The sequence below is a fragment of the Marmota flaviventris genome, chromosome 2 (genome assembly GCF_047511675.1).
Source record: "Marmota flaviventris isolate mMarFla1 chromosome 2, mMarFla1.hap1, whole genome shotgun sequence".
In the NCBI taxonomy this organism is placed as follows: Eukaryota; Metazoa; Chordata; class Mammalia; order Rodentia; family Sciuridae; genus Marmota; species Marmota flaviventris.
The window spans coordinates 127,527,520-127,553,046 of NC_092499.1; the positions used below are offsets into that span (position 1 = coordinate 127,527,520).

Genomic DNA, 25,527 nt, shown 5'->3' on the forward strand with positions numbered 1-25,527 from the left:
AACTGTATACCTTTTATGAAACTACTCATTATATTTTAAATAACAATTGAGTCCAACATTTCTAGACATTGAGACTAACTATAATGGTCTTAATAAAAATAATTTACTCTAAGGTGATATTGGGAACGGTCAACATTGCCCTTCCCCACAAAGGAGGGATCTTGGAAGTATACAAGAGCACCACAAATCCTTAGGGTAAAAACAATATCACAACAGTCCCACAGAATGGGAAATAAATGCAAGCAACATGAAAACACGAGGGAAGAAAGTACCACAAACAATTCAAGACAACACATCATTAAAAGAACTTACAGAAACAGCATAACAAATGACAGACAAAGATTTCAGGATTTACATGAACAGATGTTTTGGAATCTCAAAGAAGACATTAGACAGCAAATACAGACAGTGAAAGACCACTTTGACAATGAGCTACATAAACAAATCCAAGAAGCAAAAGATCACCTCTACAGGTAGATAGAGGTCATTAAAACAAGACAAAACAAAACAAAACCAGAAATCCTTGACATGAAAGGAATAACAAACCAAATTAAAAACACAAATGAGAGCATCACCAGCAGAGTACACAACTCAGAAGATAGGACTTCAGACAACGAAGACAAAGTATATCATCTTGAAAAGAACGCAGATAGCATAGCAAAAATGATAAGAAACCAAGAGCAGAACATCCAAGAAATATGGGATAGCATAAAAAGACCAAATTTAATAGTTATTGGGATAGAGGAAGGCTCTGTAGAGGTCAAAACCAAAGGAATGAGCAAACTGTTAAATAAAATAATATCTGAAAACTTTCCAGACATGAAGAATGAAATGGAAATCCAAATCCCTGAAGTCTACAGAACGCCAAATGCGCAAAATCACAACAGATCCACACCAAGACACATTATAATGAAAATGCCCAACATACAGAATAAGGGGAGAATTTTAAAAGCCACAAGACAAAGGAATCAGATTACATATAGGGGTAAGCCAATTAGGATAATGGCAGATTTTTCAACAAGGACCCTGAAAGCTCGAAGATCCTGGAACGACATATATTTCAAACTCCGAAAGACAATGGGTTCCAACCAAGAATCTTGTATCCACCAAAACTAAGCTTCAGATTTGAAGATGAAATAAAAACCTTCCATGATAAACAAAAGTTCAAAGAACTTACAGCTAGAAAACTGGCGCTACAAACATTCTTGGCAAATTATTTCATGAAGAGGAAATGAAAAACAACAATGAAAAACAGCAGAGGGAGGTAGTACACTGAAAAAAAAGCTCATCAAAGAGGAAAACCAAGTGAAGTTAAGTAACAAAAATAAACATGGCTGGAAATACAAACTATGTCTCAACAGTAAACCTAAATGATAATGGCTTAAACTCACCAATCAAAAGACACAGGCTACCAGATTGGATTATAAAAAGATTCAACAATATGCTGCATACAGGAGACTCATTTGATAGGAAAAGACACACAGAGACTGAAGGTGAAAGGTTGGGAAAAACCATACCACTCACATGGACTGTGGAAGCAAGCAGGGGTTTCCATACTCATATCAAATAAAGTAGACTGCAAGCTAAAGTTAATCAAAAGGGATAAAGATGGACATCATATACTGCTCAAGGGAACCATACACCAAAAAGACATAACAGTCATTAATATATATATGCCAAACAATGGTTATAGGTATGTTCATCAAACTCTTCTCAAATTCAAGTGTGAAACTGACCACAACACAATAATCTTGGGTGACTTTAACACCCCTCTCTTACCACTGGACAGATCTTCCAAACAAAAGTTGAATAGAGAAACTATAGAGCTCAACAACACAAGTAATAACTTAGACTTCACTGACATATATAGAATGTATCAAACAACATCAAGTGGATATATACACTTTCTTCTCAGCAGCACATGGATGCTTCTCAAAAACAGACCATATAATATGCCATAGGGCAACTCAGCAAATGCAAAGGAGTAGAGATACTACTATGCATTTTATCCCATCATAAAGGAATGAAATTGGAAATCAACGACAAAATAAAAAAAAAATCTGCATCACATGGAGACTGAACAATAGCTATTGAATGGACAATGGGTTACAGAAGACATCAAGGAGGAGATTTAAAAATTCCTAGAGGTAAATGAGAACACAGACACAACATATCGAACTCTCTGGGACACTATGAAAGCAGTGCTAAGAGGAAAATTCATTGCATGGAGTTCATTCCTTAAAAGAAGAAAAAGTCAATAAATGACTTCACGTTACATTTCAAAGCCCTAGAAAAAGAAGAACAAATCAGCAGCAAAAGCAGTAGAAGGCAAGAAATAATTAAAATCAGAGCTGAATCAATGAAATCGAAACAAAAGAAACAACCGAAAACATAGACAAAACTAAAAGGTGGTTCTTTGAAAAAATAAACAAAATTGACAGACCCTTAGCCATGCTAATGAAGAGGAGAGAGAGAACTCAAATTATCAGCATATGTGATGAGAAAGGCAATATCACAACAGATACTACAGAAATATGGAAGATAATTAGAAATTATTTTGAAACCTTATACTCTAATAAAATAGAAGACAGTGAAGGAATGAAGGCATTCCTTAAGTCATATGATCTTCCCAGATTGAGTCAGGAAGATATACACAACTAAAACAGACCAATATCAAGGGAGGCAATAGAAGAAGCCATCAAAAGACTACCAACCAAGAAAATCTCAAGACCGGATGGATTCACAGCCGAGTTCTACAAGACCTTTAAAGGAGAACTAATACCAATACCCTTCAATTTATTTCAGGAAATCCAAAAAGAGGGAGTACTTCCAAACTCATTCTATGAGGCCAATATCACCCTGATTCCAAAACCAGACAAAGACACTTCAAAGATAGAAAACTTCAGACCAATGCCTCTAATGAACATAGATGCAGAAATCCTCAATAAAATGCTGCAAATCGAAAACAAAAACATATCTAAAAGATTGTGCACCATGATCACGTGGGATTCATCCCAGGGATTTGAGGTTGGCTCAACATATGGAAATCAATAAATGTAATTCATCACATCAAAAGTCTTAAAGTTAAGAATCATATGATCATCTCAATAGACGCAGAAAAATCATCTGACTAAATACAGCACCCATTTTTGTTTAAAACACTAGAAAAACTAGGGATAACAGGAACATATCTCAACATTGTAAAGGCTACGTATGCCAAGCCTCAGGCCAACATCATTCTAAATGGAGAAAAACTGAAGGCATTCCCTTGAAAATCTGGAGCAAGGCAGGGATGCTCTCTCACACCAATTCTATTCGACATACTTCGTGAAACACTGGCCAGAGCAATTAGATAAAAGAAATTAAAGGAATAAGTATAGGAAAAGACCCTAAACTATACTATAGAGCAATACTAACAAAAACAGCATGGTATTGGCACCAACACAGGCCGGTAGACCAATGGTACAGAATAGAGGACACAGAGACGAATCCAAAAAATTACAATTACCTTATATTCGACAAAGGTGATAAAAACATGCACTGGAGAAAAGATAGCATCTTTAACAAATGGTACTGGGTAAACGGGAAATCCATATGCAACAAAATGAAATTGAACCCCTATCTCTCACCATGCACAAAACGTACCTCAAAATGTATCAAGGTCCTAGGAGTTAAACCAGAGACTCTGTGTCTAATAGAAGAAAAAGTAGGCCCTAATCTTCATCATGTGGGATTAGGCCCCTCACTTCCTTAATAAGACTGCTATAGCACAAGAATTAAAAATAAGTATCAATAAATGGGATTGATTCAAACTAAAAACTTTGTTCTCCTCAAAAGAAACAATCTGAGAGAGCCTACCTCCTAGGAGCATTCTAGTGCTCACACATCAGAGAGAGCACTAATCTCTAAAGTATATAAAGAACTCAACAAGCTAAGCACCAAAAAAACAAATAACCCAATCAATAAAGGGGCAAAAAACATGAACAGACACTTCTCAGAAGAGGATATAAGATCCATCAACAAATATATGAAAAAATACTCATCTTCTCTAGCAATCAGAGAAATGCAAATGAAAAGAACGCTAAGATATCTTCAAACTCCAGTCAGAATGTCAGCTATTATGAAGAGAAACAACAACACGTGTTGGCAAGGACGTAGGGAAAAAGGTACACTCACACATTGCTGGTGGGAGTGCAAAGTGGTGCAGCCACTTTGGAAAGCAGTATGGAGATTCCTTGGAAATCTGGGAATGGAACACCATTTGACTATTCCTCTTCTCAGACTATACCCAAAGGACTTAAAAACAACATACTGCAGGGACACAGCCACATCAATGTTTATAGCAGCACGATTCACAATAGCTAGACCGTGGAAGCAACCTATATGTCCTTCAGTGGATGAATGGATAAAAATAATGTGGCAAAACACAATGGAATATTACTCAGCATTAAAAACAGAACAAAATCATGGCATTTGCAGGTAAACGGATGGCGCTGGAGAAGATCATGCTATGTGAAGTAGGCCAATCCCCAAAACACAAAGGCCGAATGTTTTCTCTGCTATAAGGGGCGGGGGGTGACTCATAGTGGGGTAGCGAGGGAGAGCATGGGAGGATTAGATTGGTTGTAGATAGGGAAGCGGGGTAAGAAGGAAAGGGAGGGGCCAGGGGGTTAGCAAGGATGGTAGAATGTGATGGTCTTCATTATACAAGTACATGTATGAAAACTTGTATTGGGTGTCAACATACCTTATATACAAACAGAGATAGGAAAAATTGTGATATATATGTGTATTAAGAATTGTAATGCAAAAAAGTACATGTATCATGGTATAAATTGACGTGAACATAGTTTACATACAGAGATACGAAAAATTGTGCTCTATATGTGTAATAAGGAATGTAATGCATCCCACTGTTGTCGTGTATTTAAAAAGAATAATAAAATCAATAAAAAAGGAAACATAGCACATTACAAAACAAGGAATACAATTTGACCAAAAAGGAATGAAATCCTATTGACTGTGAAATGAATGGAAGAGATCATATTATTAAGTGAAATAAGACATGCACAGAAAAAATAGTACCATGTGCGCTCTTTCATGGGTGGAAACTAAAAGTAGATTGCATAGAAGCTGAGAGTAGAATGGTGTTTACTGCAGGTTTGCGAGAGTACAGGAAGAGGAAGGTATGGAGAATATTGATTAATAGGGACTAAGTTGCAGTTATATAGGCCTAAGAAGTTCTGTTATACACAGTTGGGTGACCACAGATAATAATGTACCTCACATTTCAAAAATTGAGGAGAAAGGAATTTTGAAACATTTTCCACACAGAAATGATAAATATTTGAGAGGAGAGGTATATTTAACCTGATTTAATCCCAATACAAGGTATTCATGCAATAAAATGTTACATGGTACCCCCCTAGTACGTACATTATTTATGTGTCCGTTTGAAAATAAACTTAAAAATAACATTGCAATACTTAGAAAAAGAAGAAAATGGTATGAATGTTTCAAATGCAACCACAGCTACTTTCACAGTGTTCATTATGTATGACCTTGTCCCTAGCATTCATATACCATTCATATACCTGATGAGCAGGTATAAGAATGGTCTGGTCAAGCACTCAGAGGAGTGTAATGTAACACCACTACCCCAAATTCAAAAAGAGCTCTCTATAATTTTTTTTACTCTAACCGAATATAAGGAAGATAGTTTTCTAATACCTTATTGCTTATGGGTCCCACTGTCTGAAAACCTGAAATCCCCCACCCCCGGCCCCTGCCACCCCTGTCTGCCTGGCAGAGTTCCCAGGCTGGACCTCAGCTCACAGAAGTGGTTTGGTCACTCATTTTGTTCAGATTCCAACAAGATCCATTTTTGTAAGTCATCATTGGTCCAGGCACATTGAATAAAATGGACCCTGAGCCTAAGGTATGTGGTAGCTACTGATCACCCAGGTTTTTGTGTTCTGGGACACATAGACCCACACTCTTCAATCATGGAGTCCTGCAACACAGTTAATCACCATTCCCATGGCTGTCTATCAGAGCTAGGGTCCAATGCCATTGGAGTGATATGATTCCATAGGAGGAATGTTAGTATTTTCAGGAAAAGATGCTTACCATGTGCAAATTACCACATCAAACTATGAGAATAGAAGCACTTGAGAATAATTAAGCTGAATTCTTCTCAAACTCTCTTCCATGTCACCTTGCAAGAGGAAGAAATAAACGTTGACATACAATCTACTTGTGTTGATCTGTGGAAACACAGTAAATATATTTGTTCCTTAGTACCCATGTGAGTTTGTAAAAGGATACCCAGAAGACACCAAAATCTGAGGATGCTCAAGTCCCTTATTGTTTATAATATCCAATACATGTAAATGCTGCATAAATTACATCCATTGTGATAATTTGCATTGTTTAGAGAATAATGACAAGACAAAATTCTAGGGTACACGTTCAGTACTGATTTTTTCCCCCAAATGTCTGATTGATTTACAGATGTGTGACCCACAGATAATTATGGTAAATTGTATATGGTTAATTGTATATGTAACAATGGAAAGTTCATGTATCCATTTATCCATCATGGAAAGACTGGGTAGTTTACTATGTCCTCACACGTACAATATACTGTCATATTATCCTACTAGCATTTTCCCCATATTCCAAAGAGAGGAGGTATGAAATCTCTTGAAAAAAGAGACAGAAATATCAGATGTCTCATAAGATTATTAATACCTCCTGTTTGGATTCACAGACTTTATAAAACCAATTACATTCTTGATTACTTATAACATAAACATGGCCAACGAAAATATGTTTTCATTTATTTACCGCTGTGAGGATGGAAAACAAACCTATGGCTTCATGCACACTACAATGGCATTCTATCACTGAGCTACACCCCCAAACTGAACAAGGTACATGTTAAACATTGAGGTATAATTCAGTGCCTAGCATGTGTGATGCCCTGAGTTCAATTTCCAGAAAAACACACACACACACACACACACACACACACAGAAATTGCCATGTTATCTCAGAAACTGGTGTTTTGATCATTTGAAGATATAGCAGTGTATAACAAGTGACTAGCTCAGTAGTTTAATGTCACAGTAATACCAACCTGAGGTTAGGAAACTTGCTATATAGAAAACCATTGTCTGAGAGATGAACATTAGGGATAAAGAAATCAGGTGTTATTGAGGATTCCAGTATTCTGGATGGAGCCATACATTTCAATGTCTCAGATATCACTTTAAAGTCTTTCGGGATATGGGGAATATATGAGAAATAAATTAGGGACAACATGCAGAAACCAGCATTTTCCAGGACCATTAATTAAGACAGCACTGACTAGAGGTGATAAACTTCTAACAACAGGCTTCTTTTGTCTTGAGGGTAAGATGCTCCAGGATGCAAAGTAAAGAATACATCCTGGTAATGAGAAACAACAATAAACCAAGATGGGTTCACTGATGGCAATGTCCCATTATAGCAGAAATAATTCTAAGTGCTTCTAATGCTCCTTTTCAACTACAAAGTACAGGAGAATCAGGAAAATTGAAGAACAATACCTTCCCAATTGAACGTTTACTCTTAATAGATTTCTACAAACCAATCATAGATATGTACTTGACAACCTATATGACAAGAAAATTATATTTACTGATTAGAACAGAGAATAGATGGTAATTTTTTTCCTAAGACATTGGTGTCAAAGTGTTCCTGAAGGTCTCTTTCAGGATAACTCATTAAAACTAAAATCTCCATTTAAATAGAAAATGGTTGAAAGAATGAATATCAGTCCACAAAATATATATCAATTCAATTATTTTATAGTTTAAATTCTTCTTGCAGGATTTGAATCCTTCCCTCAAGCATGTAGAATACTGAGCCCCAAACACAGGTAACACAAAACATGTGCTTGTGACCATGTGAGGGATCAAACTAAAACATGTCATTACCCTTTAAGAAAAACAAAAATTACATGTTCCATAATACTTTTATAATTTAAGTGATAAAGCCCAAATAAAAACTATTCATATCTTTTAAGTGGTCATTTACTAGGACCTTAGTAGAGTATTCCCAGTGAGAAGAACGACTCACATATAGGTAAAATAGTTTCCCAAAGTGTTCACTACTCAGGTGTTAATCTCCAACCCAGAATATAGAGGCTACCAGTGAAATAACAAAGGCCTAACTCTTATATTCCACAATTGGATATCTATAAACAAACATCCATTTAATTTCAACTAATCTATACAATTTGGTAGTTTTCAATTTCCCTCAGCTCTGTGGGACCTACTGGTTCAACACCTGAAATTCTCCCAAATTTCTGCCTAGCAGGGTCCCTGTGCTAAATCTCAGTTTACATAAGTGGTTTGGTCATTCATTTTGTTCAGATTCCAACAAGATCCATTTTTGTAAGTTATCTGAGTTCCAGGCACATTGAATAAAAGGGACCCTGTACCTGAGGTATGTGGCAGACACTGATCACTTAGCCTTAATCACACTGAGACACACTGACCCACATCTTTAATCATGCAGACCAGTCTCATGGCTGCCACAATGTAGTGCTGTTGGAGCTTTGTGGTTTCTACAAGGAACATAAGTATGTTCAGGCAAAATGCTTACTTTGCGATAAATACCACTGGCTCTTGAGGATGAGAGACTGAATGATTCCTAATACTTTCCTTCACATGACAACACAAATGAAGAAATAAATTTATCCAGATGAACTGCAGATCTTGGTCCACATTGACCTATAGGGAGAGATTATATATAGGAATATGAAAAGTATACAGATTATTTTTTTCACATTTGCATGGGATAGGCAATTTCCCTATTAACTTCCACATAAAATATACTAATTTACAATCTCTATAAAATGGATTAGATGTTATTCAAAGTAAAAAAAAAAGCACAAAATCTTAAAAATAATGATGTCTCAGCACAACTTAATAATGCTTGAGGCTGTTTGTATGAACATACTGTTCACAAAATTAAATTTTCGATAATTTAAAAAAATTATACCAAACCTCACAAGAATTTACTAAAAATTTGTTGTTACCTCAGGAGTATATTGTTTTCATCATTTACAGATAAAGGAGATGGTAGGTAACAATTTTAGTATGTGACTCTTCCAGTGGTGGGATTCCATGGATTCTATCATGCCTAATTTACAAAAGTACAGGGGAATTAGGGAAGCTGTGAAAAAAATGCTAATAGATTACTGAATTACAATTAATTTTAAGAATTCACACAAGACATTCATTGGACCAACTGTATGACAAACACAACTAAACTTGCTTGCAGCATCTTTGGTCACAACTATGTAAAATAATATTTTATAAAATGTTAATATCAAAATTTCCCTGGCATATCCATCCACTTCAAATTATTTATTATAATGAGAATATCTCTTTTAATACAGTGGAAAATACTGAGGACAGGTATATGTGTACAATACATTCATGTAAAAATGAACATAACCTTTTCACATCTAAGATATTTAATGAAGCATATATTTGAAGGCTGTGCTAATATACAAAATCATTCCCTTTTTTATAGGAAAAAGTGAAAACAAACTTGTCCAAAACCTAAATTGGCAAATAAATAAATAAATAAAATCCACAAGTTGATTCCATATATAGTAGTATCCTTTCTTAAATTTCCATGCAAATTTTTTAGTATAGAAAATAAAAAATAAAATATCTTCAATATCTTTGGACATTGGTCATCTCATTATACTCTAAAGACAAACTATCAGCTAGAAGACTTAGGTAGCTTAGATAAATGTCAGATAACCCAAGGACAGAAATAATAATTTCCTATGAATCTCACCAGTCAAGTCCTGTTTCTCTAGAGTCTATTTACTAGGTATATAGATGTCGCCAGGTAAGCCCTTAAAAAAATCTGTGTCATCCTATAATTGGGTATTTATAGACCTATATACAATTCATTTGCTGTGAACAGGTTAGTTTCATACCCAGCTGCTGACTACTTAAACTCCCTCCACATGTCTGACTAGCAGGGTCCCCTTGCTGGACCTCAACTCACAGAAGTGGTTTGGTCACTCATTTTATCCAGATTCCAATGAGATTCATTTCTGCAAGTCATCATTGGTCCAGGCACATTGAATAAAAGGAACCCTGAGCCTGAGGTATGTGGCAGTTTCTGATCACCCAGGTTTTTGTCACCCTGGGATACTCTTAATTACACTCTTCAATTATGCAGACCAACATCCCAGTCAATGACAAGTCACATAGTCACCTAGCATAGCCAGGGTCTAGTGTCATTGGAATATTGTGTTTCCCTAAGAAGAATGTCAGTATTTTTAGGACAAAACAATTGCCATATGAGAATTCCCATTGGCCCTTAAGAAAGAGAGGCTGAATAATTCCCAGTATTTTTTCTTTATGTGATGACAAGGGAAGGAATAAATCTTCTTATTTGAAACCTAGTACTTGGTCCATGTTGTCATTGTTAATAATCTGGGAATACGAGAAGCAGAGATGTCCAGTTTTTACAACTGCACAAGACAGCAGTTATCACTATTTACCTATACAAAATACACTAATTTATAATTTCTGTAGAATGCTTCAGATGCTATAGAAAGTAGAAAAAAGTATAGAATAATTAAAATTAAGAAGACTGAAGGCTGAGATAAATTATCAAACTATTAATATTTAATATTTTAATTAAAAAACTCTTTGTAAACCTATTTAATTCTTGATTACTTAAAATATATTCACAAAAATAAATTTACTAAAATTGGATGTTTCCTCAGGAATATATTATGTTGATTCTTCATAGGAAGCTAACACAGGTCATAAAAAAAATCAGTATTTCACTGGTATTGCAATGATATTTCAGGGAATTCTAGCACTTAATCTACAAAGTACAGGGGAAATGAAGGAAGTTGTGAAACAAAACTGTGTTAATCAATTTAATTATAAGCAATTATAAAAATTCACCTAAGGCATTGGGCCACATGCATGACAAAATATCACATCTTTGATCATGAGTATAAAAATAATATTTCAGGAAATATATATACATTTTTAAGGTTCCCTAGCACATCTATTTCAAATAAGTTATTATAATCAGACTATCTCTTTCAATTCAATAGAAAATATTGATAGGTTATAGGAAAGTAGAGAATAAAATCTATTTAAAAACACAACAATGTAAATTATAATTATTAAATTATAATAAAATCTATTTAAAAACATAACAATGTGATTATAATTTACTATTAAACTATTTAATGTGGCCTGTGGTTGATGTCAGCACTAAAACTGACACTGAAATTGGTTCCTTAGCTTATAGAAAATGTAAACGAAATAAATAAAAAGAACTATCCAATTGTAGTGACTGGGTTGGCACCAAATTAAAATATATTGTGACGGCTCCACAGAGTAAAGTACCTATTCTTCAACTACCATGTAACTGATTCACTTAATAGAAAATTAGAATTTAAAAAATCATAATTATGTCTTTGGATTCTGACTATATTTTCATCCTCAGACCCATTAACAACCAGAATATGGCAGTTCAAACGTGTGGCTAGCTCAAGGAGAGGGTCTCATGACTTATGTGTTGTTTTCAAGTATCTGTTTACTATAGTGTATGGATGCTATAAGCCAAACAATCAATGAGTTTCCACTTTTACCCCACAAGCAAATATTGATAGATAACTATCCAATCCATTTCTTCCAACAGATGCAATCAGGATAGCTTTCAAATACCTCAGTCCCAGTGGCTTATACTGCTTGAATACCAGAAATACATCTACATGTCTGCCTAGCAGGGTCCCTGTGCTGAACCTTAGCTCACAGAAGTGGTTTGGTCACTCATTTTGTTCAGATTACAACAAGATTTGTTTTTGTAAGTAATCATTGGTCTAGGCACATTGAATAAAAGGGACCCTGAGCTTGAGGTATGTGGCAGATAATGAGTGTTCATCTTTTTATCACCCTAGGATGCATGGACCCATACTTCAATCATGGAGCCCTGCATCATAGTTAATGACCAGCCCCATGGCTGCCTAACATAGTCAAGGTCCAATGTCATTGGATTGATATGATTCCCTAGGAAAAATGTCACTATTTTCAGAACAAAATGCTTACCATGATTGAGTGCTCACATCAATCTGTGGTAATAGATTCTTTTGAAGATGAATTAGCAGAATTACTGTCAGAACTCTTTTTCATGTTACTTCTCAAAAAGAAGGAATTAAACTTTTCCTTATTAGCTCACCTTGGTCTACATTGCCCTGTGGGAATATAGCCAATACTTTTAAAGACAAGATACTTATGTATCCATGGGAAGACTGAATGATTCACTGTGTGTCTGAATACCAAGTATACTGAGGCATTATCCTGCCACTATTTTCCCCATGTTATTGATAAAAGCACAAGTAAAAACTCCCTGAAATAAATAAGACAAAATCATTAGATGTCTCACCAGATGATTAATACTTCAAACTGTTTGGATTTATAGACATCGTAAAACCAATTTTACTCCTAATTACTTACAAAATAAAAATAACCTACAAAAATGTCTATTAAAAATTGACAATTACTTTTAAAATTGTCCTTTTGATTATTTATAAAGAAGGAAATTTATAAAAAGGACACAATCAGTAATCCAATGATGTTGCTGGAAGAATTCTATGCATTTTCATATCATTTGTCATCTATAAAGAACAGAGAAAGGCAGGGAAATTGAGGAACAATGCTTTCTCAATTGAATGTTTACTATTAAAAGGTTATAAGAAACTAACCATTGGTATGTACACGAAAACTTATATAACAAGAAAATACCATTCATTGCTTGGAATGAAGGAGTATAGAAAGTGATTTTTTTTTTCTGAGATGTTGGTGTCAAAGTTTTACCCAAAGTCTCCCTCAGTATCATTTAAAACCATCTTTCTTTCTTTAAATGCACAGAAAATTTGCTAAAGTATATTGGTCAATTAAATATACATGAAATTCCAAGAATTGGAAGTTTAATCATTTTACAATTTAAAACTTTTCATGCATTAGTTGAGTCCCTCACTAAAATATCTAAAAGTTTGAACACTGAATGGCAGGATTTAAAAAAAAAACCTAAGAAACTGGTAGGAGAGGAAGATGGTATGGCTAAGCTAAGTAGTGACCCTTGATATCTTCACAATCCAGAGAGGAATCAGTAAAGGAACAGTGAATTAGAGAGGTAGGTGACAGAGTAAAAGTTCTAAGACTCAATATTGGAGAGTCTGAGACTTGGAGAGACTTGAGGTTTGGTTATCAGAGCAGAAAATAAGGACAGTGTTCCTTAATCCCAAATCGAGACCAGAATATGGTGGGAGAGAGGGGCAATAAAGAGAAAGAGATGGAAAACCCATAAGCTCACTTTCTTAACAAAGCTGAAAAGAAAAGTAGACTAAATTAAAAAGCAGTAGAACAGCAGTCAGTGAAGGAAATCAAGCAGTTTAATCCAAATTGTGGATTGAAAGCTATGCAAGGCATAACAGCCATTTTGAGGAATCCATAGCTTGCCAGTCTTTCTAGAAGGAATTAAATCAACAGAGCTTCTCTCCCACCTTAGATAGCAGCAGCAACAGCAGCAGCAGCAGCAGCAACAACAACAACAACCCAGAAGGTACACCTCTGAAGTGGAATATCTCCATAATCCATCTAGAGGGAACTTGTGGAGGGATCACTAGGAGCCAATAGTTACTGAAATCTTCATCCCCTCCCCCAACCACAGACAGAGGGAATAGGGTAAAGGAGACCCAAGAGCTGGTCATTCCTGGGAAGGGCTAGCTTAACCCAGCCACTCTACACAGATTCCACAGGAGTTCAGGCAGATACAGGAGTAGAATGGACACCTGCAATTCATGGTGGCAGGCAGTGAGAGCTAAGGTGCTGGTAGGATGGCTGCCTTTGTCTAGCAGTGGAGGGGATGGCTGCCTTGATTCATGGCTAATGTGCTGCCATGGGCACTGGGAGCTCACACACAAGTGGGACAGCTGTCTCTGGCTGAGCCAGTGGAGAGAAGTGGAGCCTATGGTTCACAACCATAGGTAGTGGGGGTATGAATCAGTAGAGTCCCTTTCCTGGTCCCAGGGACAATGCCTTGGTGATCTGTGTCAGTCAGAGGAGAAGCTTCTGAATTGCAGATTACCCATGGAGAGCCCACAGCCATAGATCCCATACTTCCAGACAGCCCCCAGGCTTTATGCCACTTTGAAGAGGATCCTGTGGAGGAAAGCTAGTACACAATGATCTGCTGCAGTCAGAGTTGACAGTATCCTATGCTTCTGAACACAATAGAAATAGTTAGCAGATGTAAAATAGCACCTTCCAAACATCCAGCTTCAGGCCACTGGATAAACATATAAGAATCAGTTGGTGGGAGGTCCATAGGAATCAAGGGAGCACTTCTGGGTGTATACAAAGCTGAGGATTGATGAATATTCTTCTAAAAATTCCAAATCATGATGAAATGCAAATCAAGAAGACATCAGAAGAATTTTCTCCACCTTGGCATGGTTTACTATAAATAGCTCTAATGTCAACTTTGGTCACATATATATTACTCTTATTTTGAATCAATAATTGTTATTATAGCATTTGATAACATGTCTTCAACTCATTTGGTTGTATTTATTCTAATGTTTTGTTTTGTTGGTACCAGAGATTGAACCCAGGGGCACTCAACCATTAAGTCTCATTCCCAGCCCTTTTTATTTATTTTTTTATTTGGAGACAGGGTCTCACTAAGTTGCTTAGTGCCTTGCTAAATTGCTGAGACTGGCCTTAAATTTGTGATCCTCCTGCCTCAGCCTTCCAAGTCACTTGGAATTACAGGCATGTACCACCATTACCAACTTAATGCTTTCAAGCATTAATTCAAATCATTCTGTCTTTGTTTTCCTAGCTCAGGTGACACTTGCATTTCTAAGCCCCTATTTTTTTTTAACATTCCCTGCTACCACCTCAAATCGCCCCATTCATCTTTTTCCTCTTTTTACCTTGGTGTGTATTATTCTTTTCTGTTTTTTCTCTCTTCTTTTGTACAATTTTTCTCTTCTTCCCTTTTCAGCTGCTATATAATGTAATAGCAATTTTAATGTCATTAATAACTATTTTTTTCCAAACTATTCTGGATATTACTACAAGCTTATACCTTTATTAAGAATGATAGAGAGGATTACCAACAAGTTTTTTGTTTGTCCTAAAGTTGATTAGTATGAGACTTTGTTCTGAAAGATCGTAGTAAATAGGGTTTAGTGCTTTATTTCAAAGTAGTGCTGATACTGGGAACAGCAGAAGACACACAGAGTGAAAGTATTAGTACTTGGATATTTGCTCACCCTGGTGCTTTTAAGAGAAAGAAGATCACTGAAGTGTTCCTTGTATAACAAAAGAAGCAATAATCATCCAAAGAGATGAATAGTCATGCAAGCAATATGAAAAATCAAGAGAACTAATCTCCCTAAATACCCCATAACAGTTCAACAACTGACTACATTAATATCACAGTGAAGGAAATGTCAGGAATAATTTAGAAAATTAATAGTTAGAATGTCCAATGAGCTAAAATAAGATGTTAGAAAATACAAGAAGTGAAACATCATTTCAATAAAGAGAGATTCTAAAAAGAACCAGATAAATAAACAGCTTGATAAATCAAATTAAAAATTTAATGGAGGGGCTGGGATTGTGGTTCAGAGGTAGAGCACACGCCTTGCACATCTGAGGCACTGGGTTCAATCCTCAGCACCACATAAAAATAAATAAAGGTATTGTGTCCAATCTACAACAACAACAAAATATTAAAAAAGAATGCTCTTGGGCTGGGGATGTGGCTCAAGCGGTAGCGCACTCGCCTGGCATGTGCAGGGCACTGGGTTCGATCCTCAGCACCACATAAAATGTCCACCGAAAACTAAAAAATAAATATTAAAAAATTCTCTCTCTCTCTCTCTCTCTTTTAAAAAAAGAATGCTCTTTAAAAAAATTTAATGGAAAGCATCATAAATAAATAAGATCATTTTGAATATGGACTCTCCGACTTTGAAGACCAATTATATAATTTTAAAAATGCAACAATGAAGAAAAGATATTAAGAGATCATGAACCAAATATTCAAGAAATCTAGGATAATATCAAGAGATCATATTTAAGAATCACTGGGATTGAAAAAGGCTTTGAAACACACACTAAAGAAATGCACAATCTTTTCAAGAAAATAATTTCAGAAAATTTTCCAAATCTTACAAATAAGATGGAAATCCAAATACAAGATGCATATAGAATTCCAAATAGGCAAGGACAAAATAAATCCTCTCCAAGACACATTTTAATGTGAAAGTCTAATATGCAGGATAAAGTTAGAATTTTAAAAGCTGTAAGAGAAAACATGGCAGGTCACATTTAGAGGTAAGCCAATTCAAATTTTAACTGATTTCTCAACCCAGACCCAAAAAGACAAGAGGGGTTGCAATAATATATAACAAGCCGTGACAAAATGAGTGCTAACCAAGATTACCATAACTAGCAAAACTATCCTTCAAAATTGAATATGAAATAAAAACCTTCAATGATTAATAGAAACAAATAATTTGTAACCACTAATCCTATATCACAAAACATAATAAAATATTTATGAAGAAGAAATGAAAAAGTAAAAATGAAAACTAATACAAGGATGAATCTCACTTTGTCAACTGAAAGAGAATAAAGTCTGAATTAAATATTAGAAATAAAAATGGCAGGAAAAAAAGATAATTTCTCTATAATAACATTGAATGTAAATGGTCTAAATTCTGCAATCCAAAGACATAGACTGGAATATTGGATTAAAAAATAATACCCAACCATATGTTGTTTACAAGAAATTCACTTCACAGGCAAATACATCCAAAGACCAATGGTGAAAGGGTAGAAAAAAAATAATCCATGAAAACAGAAAACCAAAGCAATATGTTGTCATATCAGGAAAAAGTATACTTCAAGCCAAGATTAATCAGAAGAGACAAAGATGTTTCTTCATATTGGTTAAGGGAATAATCCAACAATAAGATACAATGGTTGTAAATATTTCTGCCCCAAACAATGTGTATCTATACACAGAAAGCAAATGCTTCTCAATATAAAAACTCAAATAGTAATTTAAGAATATCTGATTAGACAGTAAATGGCAATCTGACACAACCCTCAGTGATGTCATTGTTTTCTTGATATGTCTTTAATTTGATTATTAGGATATAGTTCTAGAGTTGGGGTTGGGGTTGTGGCTCAACGGTAGAGCACTTTCCTAGGATGTGTGAGACACTGGGTTCTATCCTTAGCACCACATAAAAATAAATAAATAAAATGAAGGTATAAAGAATTCAATTCTATTTAATACCAAATGGTATTAGTTATTATCTTTTCCAATTGGAAACCTATTTTAGTTAATACTTTTAGAAATATAAAGATCCATCAACTTTTATGCTTTTAAGTGCTAATGAATACAAAAAGGTTAGAGAGATATAGTGTTAAATTAGTGAAGTTTATTGTCAGTAGTGTTAATATGGATAATTTTTTCTTATACTTTAAAGAAGATAATTTTTACTAATTAAAGATGGAAAATACTGGGCTGGGGTTGTGGCTCAGCGATGGAGTGCTCGTCCAGTATGTGTGGGCCTTGGGTTTGATCCTCAGCACCACATAAAAACTAAATGAATAAAATAAAGGCATTATGTCCAACTACAAATAAAAATATTCTTTTAAAAAAGATGGAAAATACTAATTAAGACACCAATTCTATTTTATTGTCTTTAACTACATTATGCTTTGCATTTCTTATTTTATAAACTTTCCTAGTTTTCCTACCAATAAAATAAGAGTATGATAAAAAAGAATTAAATATAGCATAATACAATAATACTAGAGAATTTCAACCCATTTATTTCATCATTAGATATTTCAGGACTAAAAATACTATTAATCAAAAGAACCTAATAGAAATCTTTAGAACACTGTCTTCTCAGTAGAACTTCTCATGGAACTTTCTCTAAAATAGATCATAATTTAGGGCACAAAGCAAATCTTAGCAAAAACAAAAAAGAGATAATTCCTTGCATCCTATTATAGCATATGGTAATGAAATAAGAAATAAGTGAAATAAAAATACAAAATCATCCTATCATTTGGAAATTAAATAATGTACTTTTGAATGAGGAATAGATAATAAAAGAAATCAGGGAAGAAATAAATTCTTAAAAACAAATGAGAATAGAGATAAAACATGTCAAAATCTCTAGAAAAATATAAAGGTGGTGCTGCAAAAAAAGTTTATAGTACTGAGTTCTTACACTAAAACAAAAAAAAACAAAACAGAAAAATGTCAAATAAGTAAATACTCTAACATCACACCTCAAGGCCCCAGAAAAAGAGAAAATTTAACACCAAAATCAGTAGAAGACAGAAAAAAAAAAAACAAGATCTGAATCGAAATTAATGAAATTGAGAGTATAAGTGAAAAGGATCAATGAAACAAAGATATGATTCTTTGACAAAATAAACAAGATTGTTAAACTCTTAGGCAAACTAACCAAAAGAGGGAGAATAAAATCAATAAAATTAGAGATGAAAAAGAGACATCACCACAGACACTTCTGAAATACAGATAATCAATAGAAACTGTTTTGAAAATGATACTCCAATATGCTAGAAACTCCTAAAGATATAAACAAATTCCTAGATATATATGACCTACGCAAATGGAACCATGGGACACAGAAAACTGACCAATATCAAGCAATGAAATTGAAGCATCTATTATAAGTCTTCCAACAAAGAGAAGTCAAGGACCAGATGGATTCTCAGCAAGGCTCTACCAGACCTATAAAGAAGAATTAATGATAATTCTTTTCAAATTATTCTATGGACTAGAAAAGAAGGAAACACTGTCAAATTCATTCAATGGAGCCAGTATTACCCTGATACTAAAACCAGCAAAGACACATCAAAAAGAAAACTTTAGACCTATATCCCTATCAAAAACAGATGTAAAAATCCTTAATAAAATATTAGAAAACTACATTCAAAAATATATTAAGAAGATAGTGCCCTATAATCAAATGCAAATCAATAAATGTAATTCACTACATAAATATAGCTAAGAACAAGAAGCAAACAATTATCTTAACAGATGCAGAAAAAGCATTTGGCAAAAAACAGCACACAATCAATCTTCAATTACTAGGAAACTAGGGATAGAAGCATTTTACATCTATGTTGTAAAGGCAATATACAATAACCTAAGATCAACATGATTACTTAATGGAGAAAAATTAACTGAAAGTATTTCCTCTAAAAAGAGATTGAAGACCACTTTAACCACTACTATTCAATACAGTCCTTCAAACTTTAGCTAGAGCAATCAGGTAAGGGGACGAAACTAAGAGACACAATGAGGAAAAGAAGTCAAATTATTTGTTTGACAATGACATAATTCTACATTTAGAAGATCAAAGAATCTCCACCAAAAGAGTGCTAGAGCTAACAAACAAAAGAGCGCTAGAGCTAACAAACAAATAGCAGGATGCAAGATACACTCATAAATTAATTGCTTTCCTATACTCCAACAGTGAATCTGTTGAAAAAATTAGAAATACTACCTCATTCACAATAACCTCAAAAAAAAACAAAATGAAAATTGGGAATACATCTAACCTCTACAATGAAAACTATAGAACACCAAAGAAAGAAATTGAAGAAGATCTTGGAAGGTGGAATGACATACCATGTTCTTGGGTAGGTAGAATTAATATTATCAAAATGGCCATACTACAAAAATTGTTACACATATTCAATGTGATTTCCATCAAAATACCAATGACATTGCTCAGAGAACTAGAATAAAAAAGTTCTTAAATTCACTGGGAAGAATAAGAGACCCAGAATAGCCAAAGCAATCCTGAGAAAGAAGAGTGATGCTAGACACATTACAAAACCTAACCTCAAATTTTACTACAGAGCTATAGTAATAAAAACAGTATGGTATTTTCACCAAAAAAGAGATGAAGATCAATGGAATAGAATAGGAAACAGAGAAAAATTCATATAGACACAGTCATCTGATACTCAACAAAGGTGCCAAAAATATATGTTGGAGGAAAGAGCTTTTTAACAAAGGGTGCTAGGAAAATGATATTCAGATGTAGAGGAATGAAACTTGATACCTATCTCTTAACTCTATATAAAATTCAACTCAAAAGTTGATCAAAGACCTTGGAATTAGAACAGAAATTCTTCAATTACTACAAGAAAATGTAGGCTCAATAATCCAACATGTCATCACAGGATCTGATTTCCTTAACAAAACTCCTAATGCACAAGAAATAAAACCAAGAAACAATAAGTAGGACAGCATTTAATTAAAAATTCCTGCACAGCAAAGGAAATGAGAACACAAAGAGAGAACCTACAGAATGAAAGAAGATTTTTGACATCTACTCAGACAGATTAATATCCAGAATATATAAAGAACTTAAAAACCCTCACATCAGGGGGCTAGGGATGTGGCTCAAGTGGTAGCGTGCTCGCCTAGCATGCATGAGGCACTGGGTTTGATTCTCAGCACCATATAAATGTAAAACAAAGATATTGTGTCCACCTAAAAAAAACTAAAAAATATTTTAAAAACCTCATATCAAAAAACCAAATAAACCAATTGAATAATGCACAAAAGAACTAAACAGACATTTCTCAAAGGAAGATATACAGATTGCCAACAAATATATGAAAAAATGTTCAATATCCCTGGCAATCAGGGAAATACTATTAAAAACTATAATGAGGCTTCATCCCACTGCAATCAGAATGGCAATAATCAAGAATAGAATAATTTATTATTCTATTAATTATTATTTATAATTAATAATAAATGCTGGCAAGGATATGGGGGAAGGTGTTACACTCATACACTATTGGTGGTACTGCAAATTAGTACAATTCCAACCACCTCAGAAAGTAGTATGGAGATTAAAAAATAAACCCAGAAATGGAATCACCATCAGTATATGACCCTGTTATTCCACTCCTTGGTATATATCAAAAAGAACTAAAATCAATACACTACAGTAATACAGCCACATCAATGTTTACAGCAGCACAGTTCACAATAGTCAGGTTATGAAACCAGCTTAGATGCCAGTCAACAAAGAAACTGGTTAAGAAAAAAGTGTGACATAATACTCAGCCATGAGGAAAAATAAAATAATGGTATTTTACTGGTAAATGGATGAAATTGGAGAACATCATGCTAACTGAAATAAGCCAGACCAGAAAGTCAAGTGTTCTCTCACATGCAAAAGCTAAACCAAAATAAGCGGGTGCATATCGACGGGGAGGCAGTAGGGGAATCCCATTTATGCAGAAGAGAGATTAGTTGAGTAAATTGTTTGAGGGGGTGGGAGGTTGAATGGGAAAAGGGAGAAATGGAGGAATGAAACTGTCAGAGCTATCTTATGTATATATGTGAATATACCACAGTGAATTTCACCTTTATGTGTATCTATAATGTATTAATTAGTTTAAAAAGCTATAAATAAATAAAAGACCAGTAGAGTTAAGTAAACACAGGGAAGGTGAAAGGAAGGAAAAGGAGAAGTACTGGGGACTTAATTAAATTATATTCCATGTTTGTATAATTATATCAATATAAACCCCAATATTATGTATAATGCACTAACAATAAAAAATTTCACTTCTTGTGATCATATCAGTAATGAGTTAAAACATGATGTAGTCCAATTTGTCAATTTTTTGGCCTGTGCATTTGATATCATATATAAAAATAATCATTGCTGTTTGTTGTGAAGGTTTATCTTACCTTCTATATCTAAGAGTTTTTATTATTTCAAGTTCATTTAGTTCATGAACATGTTTGAGTTAACATTTTTAATAAGGTGTTAGAAAAGGTCCAACTTCATTATTTTGAATGTGGATATCTAGTTTTCTTCACTACATTTGTTGAAAAGATCATTTCTTCACTGAATGAGCTTGGTACATTTGTTTAGATCACTCAACCAGATATATGTAAATTTATTTTTGAAATCTTATTGGTTTCTGCACCTTTCTTTTTATGTTGGCACTATACTTTTGTTTAAAAGTTACTTTGTTTAAATTTTAAATTTATGAAACATGAGTTTTCTAGATTTTTTTCATATTTTTCAAGATTGTTTTAGTTATTCAGGGTCCCTTGAGATTCCATAAGAATTTTAGTATGTTTTCTATTACAATGCCTAAATTTGTAGACTGCTTTGGTTAGTATTGATATCTCAACAATATTAAGTCTTCCAGCTCATGAATATAGGCTATCTTTCCATTTACAATGTTTTACTTAATTTCATTCAATTGTATTTTTCATTGTAAAAGTCTTTTATCCTTTTTGTTAAGTTAATTATTAAGTATTTTAAGTATCTTTTTGTTTTTGAATTATTATCATGAATATCGTATATGTTTAAGGTTTACAATATGCTGTGCTGATACACTTATACATAGAGAAATGATTATCATAATGAGGACATTAACAGATCTGTAATTTACCTTTTCCCCCCCTTTTTTTGGTCTTGGGAATTGAACCCAGGGGTGCTTAACTACTGGGCCTCATCCCCAGCCCTTTTTTGTATTGTATTTAGAGATAGGGTCTCACTTAGTTGCTTAGTGCCTCACTGAATTGCTAACGCTGGTTTTGAATTTACAATCTCCTGCCTTGGCCTCCCCAGTCGCTGGGATTACAAGTGTGTGCCATTGTACCTTGCTACCTTCTTCTTTTTTAATGGTAAAAATGCCTAAACGCTTTTATCATAGTAAATTTTCAGTAAACAATACAGCATTATTAACTATAGTCCTCAAACTATCTACTAGATCTTGAATATCCCACATAATTAACTACTTGTACCCTTTGATTCATGATGTCCCCTGTGCCACTTTCTAAAGCACTTTTCTACTGTTTCTATGCATTTGAGGTTTTTTTTTCTTTTCCACAAGTAAGTAAGGTCATATTGTATTTTACTTTCTATTTGTTTTATTTCATTTAACATAATATCCCCCAGCTTGATTTGATTCATGTTGTCTCAAATGGCAGAATCTCCCTTTTAAGCCTGAAAAATATTCCACTAAAATATATAAATATATATTTCACATTTTTAAACCATTTTTATCTGTCAATGAACACTTTGACTGTTTCTAAATCTTGGCTATTATGAGTAATGCTGCAAAGAACATGGGTGAAAAAGTAGTACATGAAGAAACACTATGAACTGAGTAAAAAGTTAACCTATGGAATGGGGAATATAGTTGCAAATCATGTATTAGATAAGGAATTAATGTTCATCATATATAAACCCTAAAATTCAACAACTAAATACAAACAATGTAACTAAAGTGGGCAAAATATTTAAATATATCTCTTTAAATAAGATACATGAATGACTAACAAGGATACAAAAAGATACTCAACATCAATAACCATTGTGGAAATGCAAATCAAACACATTAATATACATCCTCATATCCATTAGGGTAGGTACTATCAGAGAAGCAGAAAATAAATAGTGTTGGCAAGGATGCAAAGAGATTGGAATGTTTGTACACCATTGGTAAGAATGTACAATGACATAGCTACTGTGGAAAAGACTGTGATATTTCCTCAAAATATTAATAGGTTAACTATATAATATAGTAATTTCACTCCCAGGGATTTAATCAAAAAAATTAAAACCAGGGTCTCAAGTTGATATTTGTAATTCACGTTCATAACAGCAGTATTTATAACAGGTAAACTGTAGAAGCAAACCATGTAAAAATGGGTGGAATGATAAGTAAAACATGGTCTATCCATAAAATGGAATATTCAGTCTTATCAAGAAGAAAATTCTGACATATACTTACAACATAGATCTATATTGAGTATTATGTTAAATGAAATAGACAAAAAGATAAATACTGTATATATCCAATTATATAAAATAACTATCTGATGATGGTGGTTATGGTTATATAACAATATAAGTGTATTTAATAACACTAACCTGTACGCTTACTAATTTTTACAGTTATAAATGTGTACGTATTTTATCATAATACAATTAGGGAAAAATACATTGTAAAGGATTCATCCACATGAATAGAAAGAACTGTACAATTTCCATTTATTTCTTTTACTTAAAGATATCAAATAACAACCTATGACTCCTTTAAATTGGTTGTTTACTAGGTGCCCCAATAGATTGTTCCCATTGAGATTACTGCCCCATCTAAGGAAACAGTGTAAGTGACTCAAGTATAGGCACAAACAATACCCATAAAATTCACTATGCAAGTGCTGATCCTCAAGATTTTTTAATGAAAATGTATGTCTGTTGTCAGTCAAGCAACAAAGGAGGTACTATTTTTACCACAGCTGTCTAATTAATTACTTTAACTTATGTAATCAGAGGATTTTCAAATATTTTGTGGGTCCAACTGCCTGAATACCTAAAATATTTCCTCATGTCCCTATGCTGGACCTCATTTTACAGAAGTGGTTTGGTCACTCATTTTGTTTAGATTCCAATGAGATCTATTTTTTAAGTCATCATCATCAATCCAAGGACATTTAATAAAAGGGATCTTGAGCCTGAAATATGTGGCAAATAGAGACCATACAGCTTTCTGTCACTCTGGGACATACTCTTCAATCATGAAAACCAGGATCACAGTCAATGACAAGCTCCATGATTGCTTAACATAGCTAGAGTCCAGTGTCATTGGAGGGTGCCGTGATTCCCTAGAAGGAATGTCAGTACTTTCAGACAAACTATAACCATGCCAGAATTTCCACTGGCTCTTAAGGTTTTGATGTAAGACTTCTTTATACTTTTTATGATGTTATTTATCAAGGTGAAAAATAAATTTCATAGCAAAATCTAAGCTTTTTTTTATTGAATCATAAGAACAGAGTAAAAGTGAGTAAATATGTACAATACAGACATGCACTGTTCAAAGAGATTAGGAATCCCTGCACAGCAGGCATCCTTGACTGTTTGGTATGGATGTTCCCCACACTGGAGCATCTCCTTATATACTTGCTGAAGCTTTTTCCTATTTGACATAGGCCATGTGAGTTGCCTGAACCAGAGGCACTCTATTCCCGTGGATTCTCTCTACTCTTAGAGACACAGGCATACCTATCTAGGGAAAACACTTTGACATCTCAGGCAGCACTAGTGAGTTAGTTGGAGGTTAAGCAGTATCAGATAGACTAACTGGCCAAAATAGCACCCTACAAGATCTAATAATTAGATTGCCATTGGAACCACATCCCATGGAATTGATGTTAAATGTAAAAAGGGTTCATTCTTAACAAAATTTTAAAAACATAAATGGATATAGCACTAGAAATCCTATCCAGAGTAATTAGGCAAGAGAAGAAAATAAAAGAGGGAAAGGAAGAAGTCAAATTATCACTGCTTATAAATGA

General features: G+C 34.1%; 1 long non-coding RNA gene and 3 pseudogenes across 1 annotated transcript in view; all 4 read right to left on the bottom strand.

Annotated features, from left to right (window-relative positions):
- Nucleotides 1-25,527, bottom strand: part of LOC139704571 (uncharacterized) — a 58,434-nt gene that overhangs the window by 2,607 nt on the left and 30,300 nt on the right. Inside the window, exons 5-6 of the long non-coding RNA XR_011706444.1 lie at nt 8,653-8,780; nt 6,130-6,266 (exon numbers count right to left, since the gene is read on the bottom strand). This is a non-coding gene — a long non-coding RNA (uncharacterized lncRNA). The remainder of the gene's footprint in view (nt 1-6,129; nt 6,267-8,652; nt 8,781-25,527) is intronic.
- On the bottom strand, nt 5,822-5,904 carry LOC114085159 (small nucleolar RNA SNORD116; annotated as a pseudogene).
- Nucleotides 10,064-10,146, bottom strand: LOC114085095 (small nucleolar RNA SNORD116; annotated as a pseudogene).
- LOC114085094 (small nucleolar RNA SNORD116) lies at nt 24,571-24,655 on the bottom strand (annotated as a pseudogene).